General features: G+C 45.7%; 1 protein-coding gene across 1 annotated transcript in view; it reads left to right on the forward strand.

Moving 5' to 3' along the window:
• The window catches only part of SND1 (staphylococcal nuclease and tudor domain containing 1), a 417,706-nt gene that overhangs the window by 71,176 nt on the left and 330,095 nt on the right, over window positions 1–16,435 (forward strand). The gene's annotated exons all lie outside the window — the stretch shown is intronic.

A 16,435-nucleotide genomic window follows, 5' to 3' on the forward strand; every position in this document is an offset into this window, starting at 1 on the left:
TGTTCTGCTGGTCATTTTGATTTGATCTGTACCTTTTTGCTCTAGGAAGAAATGAATCTTGGTATATATATTATCTGGGGCCACCTACTCATCTTTTCCAAGTGGTAACTGGAATTATTAGCTGTACTGTTTCTTGCTGTTTGTTGGATCTTTTGGCAGCAAGGGTGCTTGCCTAGCCAATGTGTATGATTTTGGTATGTCAACTTTGAGAAATTATGTTTAGGCTGAAAACTGCAGGCAGTTTTGTTTTAAATTCTGTGGTCATTTTCTTTCCATTGTTATGTTATAAGAGGTTGGGGAAAGGGATTGTGGTTGAACTTCTTTGTTTGTCTGGCTGTCTTGTTTTTACAGACATCTTTTTAGCCCCTGTTTTTGCCTTCTGATAACTAAAGTGTGTAACTGTGTCGATTGGTTATAGAACTGGGTCCTCAGTGAGAGCCGGTGCCACAGGCAAATTGAACAGTGTGGTTGAAGTTAGTGCTGTGTGGCTTTTTAATGTATCCCTTTTGTAGTTCTAGAGACTTGAAATTTGCTTTTCTGATGTTTTGCACGTCTTGGTGCATTCATGAGTTGAAATTCAGGCCCTGTTTTCATTTGTGTGAGAGTTTAGAGACAGCCCATAAGAGTCAAATGAAAATATTGTGATTGTCTTTTGAGTCAGATCATGCGTAAGAAACCCATACAAGATGGGTTCTTTGAATGTCTGGCCAATCAGTTCATCTCGACCCCCAACCCCCCAGCCTTTTCTTTCCCACAGAGGAGGCAATTTAATGCAGCAAGCAGGATTGTGGTAAGGTTGAGAATGTAAATGCACGAAAGCCTAGAAATGCCAAAATAAGGTTCTCTCGGTAACTGTAGCTCTGCCTCATTGCACAGAGTAAATACACATGTCCAGTTTTGTCAGCGCTGGGAGTAGTCCACAGTTCTGCATCTGTGCCATGCAGTTGGAATTAAGGAGACTCAGTAGCTGAATTTTAAGCAGTTTTTAGGGGCGTGGGGGAGTTTATAGCTTAGGTCTGACGATAGCAAGTTTTCTGGAGTAAGAACTAAACTACCACTGAGAAGTTTTCGTTTTTCTTGGATCCTTTGGAACTCCTCAGGGGGTGATGGATGGATTTCCCTTAGCCTAGCGGATGACAAAAGTTGTTGGAATACATCTCCCAGTTTAGGCAGGATCATGTTTATAGAATTTCTTCTTCTTTACCAAGGTAGGTTATCTCTTATTTTATTTGTTAGACTTCTGTTCACTCCTGAGATCTTACTCCATTTTAAGAAAGTTCTAAGTGAGTCTCAGCTCTAAGAGTCAACATATGGCTTTTGAGTGAAATGAAGAATGATTTCCCTTATTTGTTCATTAAATTCCTTTGGAAGATTTTAACGAGGGTCACATAAGAAATTAATATAATACACGTTGAGTACAGTGGTGGTGGGTGCTGTGAAGAGCCCTGTTGTGGTGGGTGCTTGGGAAGTCTTCCCAGGAGCAGCTCGTATACCTCTTGAGTGCTCACAGACGAGAAGGGAGCAGATGAGAGAAAGGGCACTGTAGACCAGCACTGTCCATGATGCAAGCCCCAAATGTGAGCTCTGTGTGTTATTTAAAATTGTCTAGTAGCTATGTTTTAAAGAACATTAATTTTAATGCAGTTTATTTGACTTACTATATCCAAAACAGTATCATTTCAACATTTAATGAATGTAGAAAATTCATGAGATATTTTACTTTTATTTTTACTGTGTCTTGGAAATCAGGTGTATATTTTATACTCGGATCTCAGTTCATCCTAGCATATTTCTAGGGCTCAGTAGCCACAGGTGTGTAGTGGCTACTGTAATGGACAGCACAGGTTTAGGAATGCAAATGAATAGGTTCATTGTCATTGATAAATACTTACTGGGTACCCACTTTGTACCAGATGCTATGCTGGGATTGCAGTGGGGAATAAACCCTCGTGGAACTACTCTCATGGAACTTTAAAATCTAGTAGGGGAAATTCGCAAGTAATCACGTTTATGTCTTGTGTTATGAAAGGAAGGGTTAGCGTTTATAAGAATGCATAATCTGGGAAGGCTTCTTTGAGGAAGTGAGGAAGGCCTGAAGGCTGATTAGGAGTTAGCTAGGTAAAAAGTGAGGAGAAGACAATTTCTGACCGAGACAGCAGCAATGACAAGAACCGGGTGAGTTTGGGAATAGGGAATGGATGGCCTCTGCGGATGGTGCATGAGTGGTGTGATGCCTGTGTGGTCCAAAATATGGGCAGGGCCAGATCATGCATGTCCCGTGAATATTCCCGGATACTCATGAAAAGAGAGAGAATGTGGGGGCATGTGATGAACTGTGAGTAATTTAGTATGACTGGAATAGAGGATGCTTAATGCCAGGGGTTAGTAAGAAATGAGTTTGGGAGTTAGGCATAGGCCACGTGTTGAAAACATGTCTGCCGTGCCTTGTAGGCTTTTGTCTTGAACGATTTTAAGGGATGGCACCTTTTGGCTTTGAGTGTGCTTGTGTTGGTGGCTTTCATTTATAAAACATGAAAGTACTTTGCGTCTATAAAAGAAGATCATGCTAGATGAAAACTGATCTGTAGCGAGGGGTTCTGGTTTTGTTTTTGGTAAAGCTCACCTGGGGGTGAAAGGTGTGAGGAAGGAGAGGCTGTGGATGTGGCTCCAGTAGCCTCTCACCCTGGAGGAGTCTTTCTACTTGAGGAATTCTCCCTGGAACCCTCACAATGAGTGGAGATTCTGCTCTCTGCTTATCTTAAAGAGATTTACAATATGGGTGTAGGAACAGAAATCACCCAGAGATCCCAGTGAGGCTGTAACTATATGTGTGTAATGACTAGGCAAGCAGGAGTCCCCTTGGAGTCTTTGGTTTCCCTAGTGTTCTTTACTGTATACCAACAGTTCCTGTACTACAAGGGGAGTCCAGTCAAGTACTCAAGGCTTGGATGTCGGGACCTCTGTTAGGCCGCATTGCACCCTTGTGCAGGTTAGAGAAGGGTGCCCCTTCCTTCAGGCAGTCTCACGTCAGGGCACAGGGCTTGGCAAGTAGAGTGGAGGCTGAATTTTAGCTCCCCCTCTCCCTCGGTCCACTTGGCCAGGTGCCCTCGTGCACGGCACAATGTGTACAAGACGATGCGGCTGTCCTAGTTAGAACAGGGCTGATGGACTCTCCAAAGAAGATGTCGAGGGTGTGTTTTGGGAATTGGGTAATGGTCTCGTACTCACAGAAACAAAGGATGCTTGACAGTTGTTTGGAGATGACAGAGGGACCGTGGAGGGTGCTGAATGAAACCCTCAGGAGATTGCCTTCTCTCGAATTTGGGGACATTTTGGGGGACGGGGTGTCAGTGGCTTTGAAACGGAGAGAAAGCAACTTGGCAGCTTATGGTATTGGAGCTCATTCTACACAAAAGAACAGAGTGAGATAAGGTGCAGATTAAGGAACTGGAGGAGGAGATGAAGAGGGAGAGTCTTTGCATGAGCTTCCTCAGGGGCAGGCAGGTGGTGTGCAGAGATTCCTGCTGTGGGTGGGCCTCCCTACAAGCTCCCAGATGATGACCCAGTGGGGCTTGCCCTGCAGTTAAGAACGAGGAGGTTCTTTTAATGTTTATCTTCCCCCTACCCTAAAAATTAACGTGACATCAGCTAATACAGATCTTCTGAGACACCTTTGTATATTGTGGGGATAGTAGGGCAAATTGGATTTTCCTTTTTTTAAATACAGAGACAAATTCATTCTATTAAATTATACATGAAGGCAAGGAGGTTTTGCCCAAGGCTAACGGTGTACTTCCATTCCCCCCTTTTGGTTACTTTCTAATTGTAGCCAGAGGAAGGGCTCTGAACAAAACTGCACGATCAAAGGAACTGTTTGCATTCTAGGCAACTCTTTTCCAGTAGGACCCGGAAATTCATGGGTTAGCCACGGCTCCCAGATTTTGGTTAGAGCTTGATTTGTTGCTGGAACATGTGACAGAGTTAAAAGCTAGAGTGTGTAGTATTTCCCTCAGAAGGAGTACAGTTGGATGTCTGATGCTGTTGGTTCTGTTTCTGTGGCACCAAGCTTTTGGATTATTAGGGCGAATCCAGCGTCATCTCTTTGGAGATGGAGCTCCTTCAGGCTGAGGTCCATTTTGGACACTGGTATGTGGCGCTCCTGTGGCTCGAACATGTATCAGCGTTTCTCTAAAGGTGTAGTGTGTGTTATCCAGTTGTTTGCCACAAAGATCCAAGTGCTAAATCTTGGAGAAAGGCTATGAGTTTTCTGAGCTGCTGCCTTAAAGGACATAACACATTGTGCATCTCAGGACTTCCTAGAGAGCTTTTGGCTTTGATCTGAAACTGGAAAACCTAGTGCTCTATTGCCCAGGGCTGCTGCGGGCTTTGTGTTACACTTGGAGTGTTAATGACAAAGGAAATACAACCCCTGGGCATTTGATGAAGGGGCTGACTTATTTCCCCATGAAGTCCGATCTTGCGGTGCTATTGTAGTAGGCAAAGACAGCACGCGCGTACACACACACACACACACACACACACACACACACACACACACACACACACACATCTCTCATCTGTGGTTTCATGCTTTCAACTTGTATTGTTTCCATCACCCTGTCTTTCAGCCTCCTCTCTGTGAACTTACTCACCCACCATGTAAATGTTCTTTCACAGCATGGCCTCTAAATATTCAGACCTGGGCACTGTAGGATCAGTTTTGTTAAAGCTGCAGTCTGCCTAATCTCCCAGAGTCCTCGCTGCCTGTTTGAGGGGTTTGTTTCCCAGGCCTGAGCCCACTGGGTCTCCTCTTTAGGCAGGTGATGGGAGACGGAGCTTGCAGGTAGGCACATTATTAGTGATACCTCGCAATGCTTAAGGGTTTTTTCTCAGAGGCAGGGTGGTTTCAGGTGCTAATATCACCATTTGCTGTGCAGGACCCCAGGGGTGCTTTGCCATTTTGACACGATTGAAGGTGGTTCTCAACCTGTTTCCTCCAGGTTAGATTTCTGAAAGCACGATGAGTGGTCCCTCTGGACCCTAGAGCAGACGATGCTGCCAGCTGAGATGCATACCAACGGGAAGCTCTGGGGCTGCAGTCCCTAAGTGTAGCAGGGGCAAACCAGTAAACCCACTGACTGTGATCTTGCATGTGTGACTGGGAAGCATAAGGCAAATAGCAGATTACAGAGGGACTCCAGCCTGGCATTGAGGACCTTGGAGAAAAGCAGAAGCTCTCTGAAGTGGATATAGCATTTCACCGGTTTCCAATGGAGAGATTTGGGGACTTGCAGCATGTGATCAAAGGACATAGAATATGTCAGAGCGCCAGCAGAGACATTCTGTACCGGCTTCAGATTTGTTTGATCTGGGCATTTTTGAGAAGAACACTTGAAACTTCTTTGTTAGAGGACTGAAAAAATTACCATTAGGAGACGATGGCTTGGTCTTAGCTCATCTATTTAAGATTCCAGGATGTATATATCCAGTCATTTTTTAAAGATTAATACCTGTTGTTCAGCTGGAGTGGTCACCAGAGTCAAGACATTTCATATCTGGGTGGATCCAGTTTCCTAAAATGTATGTTCCACCGCTCTTTATAAGTGAATTATAACCTGGAGAAGACAGCAATTGCCTATCTATTTCCCTTTGGTTTACTTTTTTCTCTCTATTACAAATTATGTTTTCTTTTGTGTCCTTTAGCTGATGCATCCCCTTTTCCATGATCTTGCCTCTCCCCTACAAATAATTTTTGTGGGAGTTTAACAGTCTCCTTAGTGGGTCTTGCTGGTTAAGCCTTTCCCAAACCTTGTGCATTTATGTCTTTCAATCCATCTCTCTCTGTCTTTCTTCTCCGTTCATTTAATCATCACTGTTACCAGTTCTGTATTTTCAATTTATCTAAATCTTCCCAGTGCTGCTATGTTCATATTTCTTGTCTCTGTTCAGTCCTGTGAGCTGCAGTAAGTTTCTTTTGTTTCCAGAGTTGACAGCCCCATCATATTTACTGTCCTCTGACCATTTAACATAGCTGCTATGTTGAGGTAACCCTCTTTCTTGCCTTGGTTCTCGAAAGCCTCTTTAGGCCAGGGATTTCCATACCCAGTCCTTTCCTTCTCTGTATCATCCTGTTCTGTCTGTTGACGTCCAGGCCTGCTTTCCACCGTGAAGCCTAAACTCCCCTGATGGCAGGAATGGTACGTTTTTCTCCGCTTCCTCTCTCCCCTCTTTTTCCGAAACTTGCAGAGTGCTGTGACTACTGTAGGCATTTAATAAATGTTTAAGTCGACGTTATCTGCTGAGGCTGAAGACCGAATCCATACATTATTTTTGAGCGACATCGTTTTTAGCGCTCCTAATCCATCGCTAATATCTGTGACTGCTTCTGCTAGCCATTGCACCTTGAGCCAGCGTATGGGTGTCGAAGGCCCCAGGAGGGAGTTTTTGCAGTCGGGTTTTTTCCTACTTCCTAATTGGATTGCTTGTTTCGATGGTCAGGTCACACACGGCTTGGTTTTCTGTAGGCACTTCCTCTTCCCCACTCCTAGTTTCAATCTAGTTGCCACCATTGGGGTGATGAGCCCTGCCTCTCCCTGGGCACTGGTTTTCCTCATAGTGGTATTCCAGTAGCCCGGGGCAGATTGGGTTCAGTCCACCAGAGGGATTAATTTCAGGATTTTAAGTGCTTCTGCAGGTTGGTCCCCAACTGACTTTCTTTTAACACCTCTACTCTTATTCAGGCTTTCCCAAATTATCCCTCTTTCATAGATAGCAGTTCAGATGTCTTGATTCATTGGAGTTTTTAGGTGTGCTTTTTCCCCTGAGGGCTATCTTTTTTTTTTTTTTTAAACTCTTGATGACCTTGTTGGTTGTCAGATTATTTCTTTGCTTGGAAAAAAATTTTAAATCAATTAGAGAAGCTTTCCTTTCATCTTTCTTTCTTTATTTATGAGATACTGATTGCAGAGCTACCTACACTGTGTTTAAATAAATTACTTTTTTTTTTTTTTTTTGCATAACATTTATATGCAAGGCAAGTTTAGTGCAGTCATCCAGTGCCTTGCACTTCTGCAGGCCAGAGTTGTAGGTTTCTCTCCTTGGTGGACTGATTAGCTTTGTACTGGGAAAATTTTGTTCAGTTCAAAACCCAAACGTTTCAGTTCCTCGTGTGTTACAGGTGCTGTGGACCTGGGAAATTATTTTTATTAGTAGATGCTTATAATCTTAGAAATTGGGTCTCAAATTCTGACCAGTTTGTGCACGGTGTGGTCACAAGGTAGACTTTAGACTGGGTGGTAGATTGTGGATGAAGCAGTATCAGGTCATGTCACTGCTGTGGAAAAGGCTTTTCAGAACTGAGACTAGAAGGGGAAGCTGAAGGACACAGACGGCTGCTTTTTTTCCTCCTGCAAATTACAGGCTTAGGCATATTTCTAACGTCACTTTTCATTTCAGTCCGCCTTTGAAATCCTCGGCCAGTTTGTGAGTTGTTCACATTTTTCTAGGCCTTCATCTCACCATCTCATGTGATCCGAGCCTGTTTTCGGCTGCAGATGCCTCTGCGTGGTTCAGGGTTGTGTTGGTGGCCACCTTGGCATATTGCTGTTTCACAGGAGGAGCTCTGTTCGGTTTAGCCGTGAAGACATCATGGAGACTTTGTGCTCCTTACTTCTCTGCTAGGAGCCAGTGGATATAATCTCTTCATCCTTGTCTCACCGTATTGGGCCCTTCGTAAGGCTGAGCAGAAGCTTCCCCTTTATGTGGGCATGTGCTGCGTCTCTGTGTTCAGACATCGGTACCAGAATCTGGTTCCTTCTGCTGTCCTGCCAATTCTGGATAACCCACGTAAGGGTCGCCTGTAGTTCCTGTAGTTTCTAGTTTCTGCTTTAAAATGCCCTTTTCTCTCGTCCCCCTTTCATACTCTGTATGATTTTTCTGGGGCGAGTAGATTTCGCGTTTCTTCAGATCTGTTGCCAGCTCACTCCCCGGCCCATAGTTGATACTCACGTGTTTGTTGTATAATGTCTCCTTTCGTTCTCATCGGCTCTCATCTTGTTGTTCATAATCTGGGAATGTGTGGAATGGACAGACTACACCTGACACTTGACTTTCTGAGTTTACTGCTCTATCTTTCCTGGGATGTTTTCCCCATCAGTACTAGGGAGGCTGGTAGAAAGGTTTGAGGTTTTTTTTTCTTTTTTTTTTTTTTAATGTGCTGTTGTCTTTTGTAAGGTGGTCTGGAATTCAGAGAAAGCTGCATTCTTTCATACAGAACTGCCTTTAGCATCTGCTCATCCGGCTGGAGGGGCTTGTTTTAGAAAGCCTGCCCTGCAGAAGCTGTAGGTGGGTGTCTGCGGAGGGGTGGCTGGTGTGCCCCATGCCCAGGCCGGCTCCCTCAGGCTCTGGCTGGAGCAGGTCCCTACGGATGGGGGTGCAGACTGTACCACCCACACTAGTCTCATTGGCCCCCCTTTCCCCTTTCTCTGTTAGTGCAGCTGCTGTGAGGGAGTGCACACACTGTGTTCTGCATGGGAGGGCTGGCAGCTGGCTCCCCTTGCTGGTTTTGGCCATTGGGACAGCCAGGATTATTAGGCCAGTTTGTACTTTAAGATGAGGGATACTTGACATCACTCAAAGCAGCTTATTTTATTTATTTCTTATAAAGCGCAAAGTTATCCCAGCCCTTTGCTCTTCCTTTCAGTGTGTATTAAGCTACCACCAGCTCAGTGTTTTCTTCAGGAAGACATCCGGGTTCCTCCCTGCCCTTGGCCAGCTTCTGCCTCACCTTCGAAGATCCTTTGTGGCGCTTGCCTCCTCGCTCTTAAAGCCCTTTGGCTTCACCTCTTCTTCCCTCACCCGCTTCCAACCCTCTTCTCTGGGAGGAGTGATGGTTCTCTCAGTCTAGACGGTCCTGTTTGCATACCAAGAAGTTACAGTTATTCTGGAGATGCATGGACTGCGTAATATCAGTGTTACGGAAAATGTAAGCTTCTCAGTTGAGAAGCCGTAAGGCGGCTTCTGCTTGTAACACCATTTGGGCCCCTGGTTATTATTAGATATCCATAAAATCCCACAGTGGGAGAAGAGTCATTGGGGCTCTGTTTGAGAGAGATGTCTCCATCCCCAGAGATACAGATTAGCCCTAAGGTACCTGCGGTAGTAAATGGGACTTGACAGACTGAAAATTCAGGGCAATAAAATCCTACAGCCTTTCATCTCTCACCCTCATCATCCCTCAAGAAACGAATTCCCAGGGCAGAAGCTGATAGTGTTTAATATCTCTGTCTTGAACTATAAGTGAACGTGCTCTCTCCTTGCTCCTGTGCCCATCCCCGAGTGGCTACTCTGGAGACTTGTGGCCTGTGTCTTTGTGTCTCTACCCTCTTGCCCTCTCCCGACATCATCTCCCCCACCTCAGGGTCCTCAAAAGTTTTAATACAAGCTGGTGCCCTTTCTTTTGTTGGCCTTTGTGCTTTGACTTGGAAGTATTTCTTTAATTATCTGAATGGTGAGAGTATGGATTTGTGCTCCTGCCACTCTAGTTTTCCTTTGGATTTCTTTTTTTTCAAAAAAAAAACACAAATTTTTTCTCTTTTTTTGGATGTGGACCATTTTTAAAGTCTTTATTGAATTTGTTAGAATATTGCTTCTGTTTTATGGTTTTGGTTTTTTGGCCCCGAGGCATGTGGGGTCTTAGCTCCCCAACCAGGTATCGAAACCGCACCCCTTGCATCGGGAGGTGGACTACCAGGGAAGTCCCTGGAGTTCTTTCAGTTACCTCTCCTATCCCTGCTGTGGTGCCTCCCATTCCCCCTACCACCCTCCCTCCCTCCCTCCCTCCCTCCCAGAGCACAGAGAGGAAATTTGTAAGCTTTGATTTGAATGATGACGTCACTCCAGGCACAGGAAATTTGGTCATCCTGTTACTGTTCTCATGCGTTACAAAGGAGCTCCTGACTGCCCCCGGTGTCGCCCTCGTCTTGAATGTTGCTCTGAAATTCTCTGTGTTTTGGATGCTGCATGAGCCTGCAAATGAATCCTCATTTCATCTCTGCAGAGTTGAAGTTCACTGTCTCCCTTTAGCTGCCTTGCTTTTGGTTCAGCCAGAAGGAGCGTCATCTTTTTTTTTTTTTTTTTGCGGTACGCGGGCCTCTCACTGTTGTGGCCTCTCCCGTTGCGGAGCACAGGCCCTGGACTCGCAGGCTTAGCGGCCATGGCTTACGGGCCCAGCCGCTCCGCGGCATGTGGGATCTTCCCGGACCAGGCACGAACCCATGTCCCCTGCATGGGCAGGTGGACTCTCAACCACTGCGCCACCAGGGGAACTCTATTAAATGTAATTTTAGATTCTAGAAAACTACATTGGCGTGGTTGAAGCCAGGCCAATATCCCTCTGCTCCAAGAATTTACATAATTTATGTCTTCATTGGTCAAGTCTCTAAATCTGTAGCTGATAGATACTGATTTGAAGCAGGTGGCTGACCGATCGCAGTCGAGTCTTTGCTTTTTAAAATGAGGCTGTGCAGGGTGCTTGCGGTGGGGCAGAGTGTTTCCTTCTTCATGACGCTTGTTAAAGAACAGTAAGGTACACCCGATTCAGCACATTTATGATAGGTGTAGGGACCACTGCAATGGGGTTTTGCGTGGAAGAGAGTGATTGGGCTCTGGGTACCACAAGGAGGGTGGGAGTTTCTAATTAAGGAGCAGGGTGGGGTTTGGGGATGGTGGAGGATAAGAAACCCAATCAGATATCCAGTGTGATCAGATATCAAAGGTGGGGAAATCTGGCTAAAATTGGATTCTTACTAAAATGGACAATGCAGCAATGAACACAGTGCCCAAAAGGCAGGGTCTAGTTGAGAAGAGAGTTCAAAGGAACCTGAATAGTGTTTGGTCAAGCAGAGAATGGCATTTGTGATGTCAGGTTTCAACCTTGGTGTCTGAAGCTAGTGGTAGAAGGCTTCAAAACTCCCAGTTCTTTAGAGACTGTATGGTTCACCTCCATGGTGCCCATGGGAGGAAGCAAGCCTTAGACAATTGTAGCTTCAAGATACTTTTCCCAACAGCTTTCTCATTCCCTCTTCCATTGCCATCTAGACCTCTCTCTCTCTCTGGCGCGGTCCTTGTCTTTGGTGGTGGTCAGGATTAATACGAGGAAGCCAGGACCTAAGGAGATAGTTTCATTTCCCTTTTTCTCCTGTTACCTTCAGTCTACACTGACTGTGTCTTTTCTGCTCAGTTATAACTCCTGCCATGGCTAATTCAGGGATGCAGAGCCCGCTGTGGTAGTAGAGGTAACTGAGCTTAATGCGGCAGGAGACTTGAGGGTATAAAACCTAAGGAAGCAGTTTTTGACTCCTCCCCACTGCTCCATGCTTGTATACCTTAAAGCGTGGTGGTGTTGCTGAAGTGACTTGGAATTCAGAAGCTGGGGAGTAGGGACTCATTGCTCTTTCTGGCTTCTGCTTAACCTTGGTACATTTCTTCCACCTCTGCCCCCTTCCCTGCTAGGAAAATGATGTTCATATGTGTCGTTCTAAGGTATCCCCCGATGGGAAGTTCTACAAGGGCAAATCATTTGATTGTTAACTGTTAGATTCACCGCAAATATGGCTGCCAACATTATTGCCTCTCATCTGCTACAGATGAGCTCTGGCCTTCTGGGTTTGCACAGGACTGCTCTGAGGACAAAGATTAAGTGGATCTCCGTTGATGCCATATCTTTTAATCGAACAGTCAACTTGCAGTGTGGATAGGGGTCTGCCATGGCCCTTCTCTTCCTGGCTTCCCTTCCTCCCACCCTCCCTCCAAGCCCCAGCGCAGAGGCAGAGGCACGCACCCTGTTGATTCTCACGTGAAATCCAGGCATTAACCCCAGAGTAGAGGCTAGGCCACAGTGTGGTTTGTAAGCTACTTGTGTTTGAGTCTCTGCGGTTGGAGCCTGGAGTGTTCGTCTTTCACAGTTGCAGGTGTTTCTGTTGAGACTAGTGTTCTGGGTTGTTGGCTCCTCGCAGTGGCAAAGTGGCGGTTTACTTTTCCAGGGTTTTGGTCTCTGACGGTACTGTTTTTCTTCCTGGAGCCGGACTTAAACGCAGTAACATCTCTGCTGTTTCCTGGATGAGCTTTTCTCCCCTCAGGTTTCAGAGCCAACTGTGAAACCAGACGTATCCCTTCTCAGCTTAGAACATCTCCTGAGGATTCCAGTGAAAGGAGATATGAGAGTTCCGCCTGAAGAAATTTGTCTGCTTCGGAGGACAGAGCTCTCTAGGGAGCAGTGGAATTTCTTGGGGTATATGACATACTATTTGAGCTGCTGTTTAGTTGAGGTGGGGCCTGTTAGCAGTTTCTGGGTGAACTTCATGATGAAAAGTGCGAACATTCATGAAGTGGTGTGCCGTTAGAGCTGGATTCACACCTCACGTGCGCTTGCTTATACTCACTGGATTTGCAAGGCAGAGAGAAGGGTGCAAGAAGAGGAGTGTGCCTGCCTTCAGCACGTGCGGGCAGCGCTCAGATGGACGCAAGAAAATGCACGTACGCAGCTTGGTCACGGTTCAGGACACAGCGTAGCAAGATCCTAAAGCGCCTTGTGAATCGTGACAGGCGCACAAAAGTACTCGCGCATGTTTAGCGTTGGGTGGTGAGGACTCTATTAAGACTGAGGAGGAGGGACACTTCTTTTTTTAAGGTCTTAGAGAAGGTCTTCTGCTCAGCCCGGCTTCTTTTCAGGGCTCAGCTCTGAGCTTCACAGGCTGAGAAGTGCAGTCTGTTTGGCTGAGTTAATTGATTTACGCTAAATGAACTCACAAAGATGTGATCTGAAAGTCAGTTTGTGGATGTATTCATTCACGATACGAAGTCCAGCTGCCAAGTAGACTGGAAGGTTCTAATGAGCCAACGTGTTCTCTTTCTTGTAGAGGAAGTCTGTTTATTGTTTACAGAATTGGAGTAAAGGGGGTGCTGGATACTGAGGAAGGCTCAGGTGCCCTGGATGCCCACGTGGCCCAGGCAGAGTGTGGCCCAGCGCATGTGTTAGCTCCCCCCTCCCCGTCTCTGTTAGAGAGATGAGGAGACAGAGGCTTGGGAAGATTCGGTAACTTGCTCAAGGCTCCTTCTCTGGTAAGTGCAGGAACCAGGATTCTAACTGAGATCTGTTTTACTTGTCTCCACATGTGTCCTCTGGACTTCGATGTTGACTGGGCAGGTTGGTGACCCCCTCCCTTACGCTGGGTGGACTGCTCTCCGAGCTCCTGTTTTTCAGAATTGCTGCCAGCCACCAGAGCAGCAGCTGGTTCTGCTTTCTTGTTTCAGTGTATTTTACAAATTAAAATATTTCCCGCAGCTATTTTGGAGGCACATAGTTGATATCAAGAGAGATCCAAATTTACATTTCCAATGGGTGTTTAACATCAGAAAAGTGGGTCAACTGTGTCTCCTTGATGGTCTTGTCTCCTATATGAAGTTTTCCTGGCAGTACTTTCACTGTCTAGAACAGTCAGGCCAACTCTATGAAGAGATTGGATTCTCTCTTTAGTAGAGGCTCAGTACTCGTCCTCTTTGTACAGGTTTCCGAGCCCCTTGAGCATCTGCTCCTGGATACTTTATTATTTGTTTAGTTTTCATTCATTATTTTCATACAGTAACCCTATTAGATGGCTTAAGCTTCTCATTTCATCTTTACATACATTTTCTACCATAGACATTTTTTCCCTTCTTATATATGAAACATGTTCACTTCATAAATTTTGGAAAATTTTTAAAGAAAATATTATATCTCACCAATCCAGAGGCAGCATCAACACTGTTAATATCTCACGGCCTTCTTAGCTGCTTCTGTGTTCATGTTTTGTAACAGAGCACTTCCCCTGGCCTTTAGATAATTTTCTAAAACATGATTTTTAATGGCTGTGCAGTTTTACAGAATGTGGACATCCTGTAATTTACCAAGTTTCCACCAATTTTTGTGTGGATAAATTGTTTCTGTCTTTACAATTATTATATCCTCATTCTTAAAAGAGAAGGTTTGCCTGAAGTAGAAAGTAGGAAAAAGTCCATTCAGAGCTGAGGTAGCTCTTGGGCGGGTTGTGCTGTAACACAGTGCAAGGAATTTCCACCACAGACATGCGTTCCCAGAGGGGCTGATATTTCGCCCTGCTGGCAGAAGGCTCTCTAATCACCTAATTCCTTACCTGTTTGTGTTATTTAGAAGCAGGCGGCAATCCAAGCCCTTTGTGTCTTGTTGCCAGGATGGCTCCCTGCCCTTCCCCCCCCAACAGCTGAACTTGCTGCTTCTGAAATAAAGTGTGGAATAGATGGTAGATCTTCTCCGGGGGACCGCTGCTGTCTTCTGTTGCCCTGGCTAGGCCATGGTGAGACACTTTAATGGGAACACAAAGGCCCCCGTGGCAGCTTTGTGAGTGTGGCCGGCAGTGATTATTTGTTTCGTCCCACGTGCCGCTCTGTCAGTGACTTCCTTCCACAGTGCGTGCTTCTGTATCTGCGCAATTACATTGCAGATTATTACACTGCAGCCTGTTTTGATAAAAACTGTTATCCCCAGGTGAGTGTATAGGAAGCAGCTATATTTAACTAAAATACAACAGCATTGGTGGCCAGTAGGTATTAAAATCACTATCATAATTTGAAGCAATATTACCAACACTGCCCCCCTGAGGAGGATGCTGCCCATTCAGGGTTCCAGGAAAGGAGACAAATGCAGGTTCTCTGCAGCTCTGCTGTCTCTCTTTGAAACCTAAGCACTGGCAACAGTCTTGTCTGATCTCAAGAAGTGGTGTGGTGTTTGCAGAGAGTTATGGCTCAAATCATTGAGGTGATAAGCTACAGTCAGCATCCCAAATATACGCTCAGGCAAAAAGGCAGCCACTGACATGCAGGCGCAGGTGTGCAGTGTACTCTGTGTGCCCTGCCCCTCAGCAGGTGAACTGCATTCTTTACTTGGCCAGAAACTCTGGTTTGGTGCCTTGGGAGCGTAAAGCACATTATGCACCAACCCAGCAGTTACTTTAACTCCTTATATGGTTAACATCTATGTGGGATAATTAGAAGGCACTAAGAGTTCCTCTAAATTGTTCAAACGCACAATTTTGCACTCTTCTTGCTTGTTTTTTGTGTGTGTTTTCTCTGAGAGTCAGTACTTGCTGTTGGCAAGTATCTCCCCACCTGCACTGCCCCCACCCCCAGTTCCCTGCTCAAGACCAGCCCACTGTTTACTCCTAGGGGGTCCTCTCAGGCACAGGCAGTACAGTTGTGGTCACACTGAAAGCTGTTTCTTTAAGGATCGGCTGCTTATCTGGGAGAACTCCATCAGCAGAGGTGAGAGGATCCCAGATTAAAGTGTTGGCATCTGTTTACTATTTTTTTTTTTCTTCGTGCCTCTCCATCCTTTAGAGATGACCATCTCTTCAGATAAATCCTGGTCCAGGGAACACAGGAGACCAGGGGAGGATGGAGGAATAAGAGCTGAGTTACCAGTCTGCCTATAGCAGATGTCCTGTAAGACTCTCCCGCCACCCCGCTTCCTGCCTCCACTTGATAAACTTTCTCCCTGTTCCCCTCTGGCTCTGGAGAGCTAGCTGTAAGAGCCAGTAGAGGGCTTTGGAAGGACACTTCCAGGGTTAGTTGTGTCTGTGCACAGGAAGTGTAAGTGGAGAGATTTTAATTTGTGCATAGGTGTGTAGCTTGCAGGGACATCGGCTCCCTCTGGTTTGCTTCTGATGAAACTGAGAGTGGTTGGTTTGTGCTGAAATGTGGCTGCAATTTCAGGAAGGGAAAGAATAGGCAGGGCTGGTGATTATTTTGTGATACTGTGTCATTTGTGTGGGTCCCTCCCTGTGGTTCTGAAGAAGAAATTAGTATATTGGTCATTTGAAAAAGTAATTTTAGCTCACAGGCTCCCTGTCGCACTTCAGTAACTTTCGGAAAGTGTAATATTTTCCCCAAATCCCATTAAATGTTAGGCACTCTTTCTATATTCCCTTTACTGTCCTTTAACTGATTAGCAAAATATTTATGTGAACCCAGAAGGCTGATTTATTTATTTTATTGTCTTTTTTAATAACTTGCTTCTCCCTAGTGCTGGTGCTTTCCGAGGCCCAGACAACCACCGTGATTTCTTTGGTAATAATCGTCTGCCAGCCCCTGTCCTGCATCCTCAAGGGACTGCTTTGAGCTCTCCCGGATTTATTGACGCCTCTAGCTGTCCCTCCCCCTGGGTGGGTGATAATAAATCCACCCAAAATGCCCCCTCCCAGGGCCAGTAACTCATTGAGGGTATATAGCTGATTAGTGGGTAAGACTCGGCATCCTGACCCCCAGATCCCAGAACGACTATGCAAGAGATGTAGAAATGAAAATGCCACATAGCAGATTGGACCTGGACTTCTTGCTCTGTGAGCCTGTCTTGTCTGAGGTGTGA

Source organism: Stenella coeruleoalba (genome assembly GCF_951394435.1).
Source record: "Stenella coeruleoalba genome assembly, chromosome: 9".
NCBI classification, from domain to species: Eukaryota; Metazoa; Chordata; class Mammalia; order Artiodactyla; family Delphinidae; genus Stenella; species Stenella coeruleoalba.